Source organism: Zingiber officinale, chromosome 9B, assembly GCF_018446385.1.
Source record: "Zingiber officinale cultivar Zhangliang chromosome 9B, Zo_v1.1, whole genome shotgun sequence".
In the NCBI taxonomy this organism is placed as follows: Eukaryota; Viridiplantae; Streptophyta; class Magnoliopsida; order Zingiberales; family Zingiberaceae; genus Zingiber; species Zingiber officinale.
This window is the reverse complement of record NC_056003.1, coordinates 66,405,306-66,413,135: the sequence shown is the minus strand read 5'-3', so window position 1 is coordinate 66,413,135 and position 7,830 is coordinate 66,405,306.

Genomic DNA, 7,830 nt, shown 5'->3' with positions numbered 1-7,830 from the left:
AGCCATCAAGGTGTCTCACTCCATAGAGCAGTTAGTCCAGCTATATGTTAAAGAGGTAGTCAGACTTCATGGAGTTCCTAAATCTATCGTTTCTGATAGAGATGGGCGCTTCACCTCACACTTTTGGGAGTGCGTTCAAAATGCACTAGGCACCAAACTCAAGTTCAGCACAGCTTTCCATCCACAGACTGATGGACAGACAGAGCGAGTGAATCAGATTTTAGAAGACATGCTCAGAGCTTGTGCGCTAGATTTCAAAGGAAGTTGGTGCAAGTATTTGTGCTTAGCTGAATTCGCTTACAACAATAGCTATCAGGCCACCATTAAGATGTCACCTTATGAAGCACTATATGGCAGGAAATGCAGATCACCCATTTGCTGACAAGAAGCAGGTGAAAGAAGAGAGATGGAAGTGGAACTGGGCATACAGACAGAGCTGATAGATGAGACTACTCAGGCTATTCAAGAGATCAGATAGAGAATTGAGACTGCACAGAGTAGACAGAAGAGTTATGCTGACACACGCCGTAGGCCACTTGAATTTCAAGTAGGGGATTCAATCTTTCTCAAGGTCGCTCCTATGAAGGGAGTGATGAGATTTGACAAGAAGGGCAAATTAAGTCCTCGTTATGTAGGACCTTATCTGATCACAGAAAGGATTGGGAAAGTAGCTTACAAGCTGGATTTACCACAAGACATGTCAGCAATACACAATGTATTTCATGTCTCCATGCTAAAGAAGTGTCTCCATGACCCGAGCCAAGTGATTCAGCCTTAGTCAGTGCAGATCCAAGAGGATCTTAGTTATGAGAGCAGACCTACACAGATAGTGGACAGAGCGGTCAAGAGACTAAGAAATAAAGAAGTGCCACTAGTGAAGGTTATCTGGCAGAACCAGAAGCACGAGGAAATCACTTGGGAGCGGGAGGACCGAGGACAGTATGAGACAGAAGTATCCAGAGCTATTCTAAGTTCGAGGATGAACTTTTTATAAGGTATGGGGGATTGTAACAACTCAATTTTCCCTATTTCGAGTTCCAAATGTCCATAAAAATATTTGGAAATGCTTTTAAAATATTCTAGAGATTTTTAGAAATTTTTAGAGTATTTTTATGCAATTTTTGGAGGTCGTTTAGTATGTTTACAAAAAAAGAAAGAAATTTTGACAAAAACGGTTGAAGACGAGGTTCGAACCCACGACCTCGGGTCAGACTGACCCAAGCAAAACCGGCCCAACCGTCTGAGCTACACGGTTTTGTTAATCCAATATGGAGAGAATTAGATTTAAAGCATGGTTATAATTATAACCTGAGTATAAGAAAGGGAATTAGGTTTTGATTTTCCAAAAACCAAAACATTGTCTCCCGAAATTTTTTCTTCTCCTTCTCCCTCGTGACGGCGCCTTCTCTCTCGGCGGAAACCAAGAGGAAGCTAGGTTTTGGGTCTCTGGCGCCGGCAAAGCCTTATTCCAGCCATCCTTCACCGTGTGTGGTCATCCCGACGGAGAAGAACTTGCGGGCACAAGAGGAAGCCGAAGATTTTGCAAGATCCGAGCCCTCCGAAAACCCTAAGGCTTTTCCCTTCCTTCTTCTCGGTTGTAAGTGCAAGAACAAGGGGTAAGTACTACTCACCTGTGGTAGGAGTTGCTCCGAAATTAGGGTTTCGTTTTCTTGTTTTCGGATTGAAGTTCTCCTTGATTTGAATCTGCCGTGAGTTTCCCTATTGGATGATTTCTGCGGTGAGTCTTGGATAAGTAGTTCTTCTTGTTTCCGAAGCTTGCATGAGTTTCCTTGCTTCCTCTGCTTTCGGATTAAATGTACAGCCGGTTGGTTGTGTTTGCTGCTGTGAATCAAAGAAGAAAGAAGGGGTTTCGGTTGGAATAGGTTTCCATGGGTTTGGCAAGTAGTTAGGCTTCTTAATTCTGATAATAAGTAAGCTTGATTTATTAGGTTTCAATTCAGCGAGCTTTGTTCCTTAGTTTTGGATTTTTGTTTTCCCTTGCTGTGTTAAGGCTTGTTGTACCGAGCTTGATCAATTAGGGCTGCAGTGCCATTTTTCTTTATGATCCGGGTCTTTGCTAAGGATGTAGTATTTCATAATCTATGATTCTGTGTACTAGATGTTAGCTTACAGTAGTATAGTAGCCAAATTCTAGTGTGTGGTTCCTTAACAGCAGCTTTTAATTGTTATTACTGTGTGTGTACAACCTTTAAGTGCCATTATTTGAACACAGTAGCTTCTATTTGATTCCATGTGCCCGAGTATAGCCTTCAATGCTATTAGTGGAACATAGGTAGCTTTTATTTGCTCTATTTTACAGCATGTTTAGAAAGTCCAAGTTAGCTATCTTTTGCTCTATTTCACAGCATGTTCAGAAAGTCCAAGTTAGCTTTCTTTTGCTCTATTTTACAGCATGTGTAGAAAGTCTAGAATTAGCTTCCTTTTTGCTTTATTTATAGCATGATTAGAATCATTCCATACTTGATTTTACAGCATGTTTAAAAGCACTAAAATAGCATCCTTTGCCATGTTTTCACCGTATGATTCAAAGGCTTTAAATTGCTTTCTTTAGCTTAGCTTATAGCATGATCAGTAAGCTTTAAGTTACTTATTTTATTCTGTTATATAGCATGGTTAGTTGATTATACACTCATACTTGTTAAGTATATTTAAAGGACTCCCACAATCTTTAATAAAAGATAATAAGGAAGATAAAAGAATAAGAAAGATAACAAGTAAGTCAAGCAAGAGGCTAGTACCCGACATCCAAGAGCTTGTCGTTAAACAAATCCAGGTGACCATTTCCGAGGTCTTGGCCCTGGTAGACCGAGGTCTGCTCTTTTAGGATTGGTGGCTCGCAACCCCAACCTATTAGGGAACGCGTATGAGATGGTACTAAGCCTGGGCCCAAAGAAAAGAAAACCAAAAGAAAGAAAGAAAGAAGAAGAAAGTAAAAGATAGAAATTAAAAGATTAATTTCTATTACAAGGATATAAGAAAATATAATAAGTTTTATGCATAGAATAAATAAAAAGTTAGTTTCTTTAATTCTAAGCTTACAGTGTTCATTTCTTATTATCCTGTTAGATAGTGAGCATGTTTAGTATTCAGTTTCATTTTCTGTATACCATGAGCACATACAGATTTGCTTTAGCATTTCAGTTTCAGTATTATTGCATTACATTTATGCATTTCGAGTTTTGTGAGATAGATTAATACTTACTAAGCGTTTTCGCTTATAGATCTTTTCTTTTTTTTCCTCCTATCGCAGATAAAGGAAAAGCTAAGATATGAAGGGAGGTGACAGGGTGGTGGTGATGATGGATGTGTGTGGTGACTGAACTATGGAGAGGTCCAGAGGGGACTAGCAAGACTTATTTATTTAGAGTTTATGTCTAGTTCATTTTCCTTATTTCCGTTATGAAATTATGAGTTATGATTGAGTTTGATGTGCATTGTAACTTATTATGCTTCATTCTGGGAGATTGAGTTTAGTTCATGTTGCTAGATTAGTTTTTGATTATGATATGATTTATTACTGCGTGGTTGTGAATAAATTGTGATCCAGCCGCATGTGGCTGTGTATATATCTTGTGTATTATAGATTTGGTCACCGGTACAGGGGAGACTCTGCCGAAATTTTTCGGTAGGAATTTCTCTGAACCGTGATAAATCTAAGTGTCGCTAATAATAGCATAAGTGACACTAGTAAGTAGAGTAGGAGTTAGGTAACGGTCGCCCTTAGAGAGTAGTAGTAAGAAGGGTGGTTGTTACAGTACGTTCTAGAGCAGCCCATTCCGGAGGCTCCTCCTACCACTGCCACGTGAGCTGACCGGGATGCTTACAAGAAGCAGCAAGATGACGCATTAGATGTGTCCTGTCTAATGCTCGCAACCATGAACTCTGAGCTTCAGAAGCAACATGAGTTGATGTGTGCTTACGATATGGTTGAACATCTTCGTCAACTATATCAAGGACAAGCAGGGCACTGGAAGAGGAACTTCACAGGATACCTGGAAGATCTTAACAAGAAGAGAAATAAGATTTCTACTTCAGGTATAAATGTTATAGAAGTCAACCTCTCTATTTCTTCGTCACGGGTATTAGATATCGGATGTGCTTCTCACATTTGTACAAATGTACAAGCACTGAGAAATAGTAGAGCATTGACAAAGGGCGAGATAGACCTACGAGTAGGCAATGGAGCACGGGTTGCTGCTATTGCTGTAGGGACTTATTTTCTATCTCTGCCCTCTGGGCTTATACTAGAGTTAGACGATTGTTGTTATGTGCCTGCATTAACTAAGAACATTATATCAGTTTCTTGTTTGGACAAGAAAGGATTCTCGTTTATAATAAAGAACAAATGTTGTTCTGTCTATTTAAACGATATGTTCTATTGTAGTGCACCTCTGATGAACGGACTCTATATTCTAGACCTTGAGAGCTCTATCTATAACATTAGTACCAAGAGGTTCAAATCGAACGATATGAACCACACCTATCTCTGGCACTGTCGCTTAGGTCATATAAATGACAAGCGCTTATCCCAGCTCCATAAGGATGGTTTGCTGGACTCATTTGATTTTGAATCATATGAGATATGCGAGTCATGCCTACGAGGCAAGATGACCAAGACTCCCTTTAGTGGGCACAGCGAGAGAGCGACTGATTTGTTAGGACTCATACATAGTGATGTATGTGGCCCTTTCAATGTCGCTGCTAGAGGCGGTTATAGGTACTTCATCACATTTACTGATGAATTCAGTAGATATGGTTATGTGTATTTGATGATACATAAATCTGAATCCTTTGAAAAGTTCAAAGAATTCAAGAATGAAGTACAGAACCAGCTTGGCAAGAGTATTAAGGTACTTCGATCAGATCGAGGTGGTGAATACTTAAGCCATGAGTTTCGTGACTACTTAGCTGAGTGTGGGATTTTATCTCAACTCACTCCACCTGGAACACCACAGTGGAATGGTGTATCCGAAAGGAGGAATCGTACCTTATTAGATATGGTACGATCTATGATGAGTCACACAGATCTTCCGACATATCTATGGGGATATGCTCTAGACACGACAGCTTTCATTCTCAACCGAGTTCCATCCAAGGCCGTGATAAAGACACCATATAGGATATGGACTGGGAGAGATGCCCAGGTGTCTTTCATGAGGCTTACGTACGACGTCAAGTCTCAGACAAATTAGGACCCAAATTCGACAAGTGCTATTTCATCGGATATCCCAAGGAAACTAAGGGATATTACTTCTACATTCCTAGTCAGCACAAGGTAGTTGTGGCAAAGACTGGGGTCTTTCTATAAAGGGACTTTGTTTCTAGAAAGACTAGTGGGAGCGCGTTTGATCTTGAAGAAGTTCAAGATGCGAACAATAGCATTGATGCCTCGATGGAAATTGAACTGGAACCACAAAGTGTTGTGGATGATGCTGTTCCACAAGGAGTTGAGGATCAACAACCGGTTCAAGTAGACATACCTCTTCGCAGGTCTGATAGGGTACGTTGTCAGCCTGAGAGATACTCATTTCTCTTGTCTGACCATGATGACGTTATGCTCATAGAGGATGAGCCTTCCACCTATCAGGAAGCTGTGATGAGACCAGATTCCGAGAAATGGCTAGAGGCCATGAGATCCGAAATGGAATCCATGTACACCAACCAAGTATGGACTTTGGTTGATCCACCTGAACGGGTAAAACCCATTGGGTGTAAGTGGGTCTTTAAGAGAAAGACTGACATGGATGGACTTATCTATAAGGGTCGCTTGGTAGCTAAAGGTTTCAAACAGATTCATGGTATTGACTATGATGAAACCTTTTCTCCAATAGCGATGTTTAAGTCCATTCGGATCATGCTTGCTATTGCAGCCTACCATGACTATGAGATATGGCAGATGGATGTCAAAACCGTGTTTCTGAATGGAAACCTGCTCGAGGATGTGTACATGACACAACCTGAGGGTTTTGTAGATCCACAGCATACTAGCAGAGTATGCAAGCTGCATAGGTCCATTTATGGACTAAAGCAAGCTTCTCGGAGCTGGAATCTTCTATTCGATGATGCAATCAAACAGTTTGGTTTCATCAAGAATGAAGATGAGCCTTGTGTTTACAAGAAGGTTGTAGGGGATATAGTTATCTTCCTCATATTGTATGTGGATGACATACTACTCATTGGGAAGGACATCCCTATGCTCCAGTCTGTCAAGACCTGGCTAGGGAGTTGCTTCTCAATGAAGAACTTAGGTGAGGTATCCCGCATTCTGGGGATACAGATCTATAGAGATAGATCTAAGAGATTGCTTGGCCTAAGTCAGAGTACATATATTGACAAGGTACTCCTTCGATTTGTCATACAGAACTCCAAGAAGGGATTTCTGCCGATGTCACATGGCGTGAGTCTTTCGAAGACTCAAGGTCCCTCTTCTAGAGAGGAGAGAGACCGCATGGATTAGATCCCTTATGCCTCAGCCATAGGATCGATCATGTACGCCATGCTATGTACTCGACCTGATGTCTCGTATGCTTTGAGCATGACGAGCAGATACCAGTCAAATCCAGGTGAAAGTCACTGGATAGCGGTTAAGAATATTCTTAAGTACTTAAGAAGGACTAAAAAATATTTCTTGATATATGGAGGCAGTGATGAGCTAACTGTAAAGGGTTACAGTGATGCTAGCTTCCAGACCGATCAGGATGACTATAGATCACAGTCGGGGTTCGTATTTTGCATTAATGGTGGTGTCAACCGAAGAGTTCAAGCGAGATACAGAGTGATTCTAAAACATAAGCCGAGTACATTCGCATGGCGCAAGAAGGAGGCACTTGATCCGCAAGTTCATCACTGAACTTGGGGTGGTTCCTAGCATTGCTGACCCCATTGAGCTCTATTGTGACAACAATGGAGCTATAGCACAGGCGAAGGAACCTCGCTCACACCAGCGGACCAAACACATACTACGGCGCTTCCATCTCATTCGAGAGATCATCGAGAGAGGAGATGTGAAGATTTGCAGAGTACTTACAGAGGCTAACATCGCAGATCCCTTGACCAAGGCTTTGGCACAGAGAAAGCATGATGGTCACACTAGGTCATTAGGCCTTAGAGCCTATACTGATTGGCACTAGTGCTAGTGGGAGATTGTTAGTTAGAGCCCTAGAGCCAATCATTTGATAATTGTATGGACTCATTGTATCATATTCTTGTATATTAATAAAGGCATTTGGATTTTGGTTATTATACTTACTTGTATTGGTGCCAAATAAACTAAGTATAATAATGTCCTTGAGTAGATGGTTCTCACCTATATCAATCGGTTAGTTGAACCGATAGTGAGATGATATAGGGAACACTACTCTTAATCATTCCTAGTCGAGTATTAACATTCAGGGACAATGTTAATGCAATAATACTAGCATGTAGGTCAATTCGATGACTTGATCTCACAAGTCATGGATATAGAGATATCAAGTTGACACATGGGTATACATTAGAGAATGTATACTGAATGACCCGCCAGTATCATGGATCGTTATATGAGTGTCATATACTTTCTCATGTGGCTATTAGTATGACTACTAGTTCTTAGACCTGAAGTCACCATAGATCCCTACATAAGGAGTTATGTACTTTGGTTTCGTCAAACGTCACCCGTAACTGGGTGGACAATAAAGGCGATTACTGGGTATATAACAAATTATGCAGAGGGATGTGAGTGATGTAGATGGGATCTATCCCTCCTATATGACGGGAGAGACATCGGTATTCTTGATAGAGTGAGACCACGAAGTGCATGGCCATGCCCAA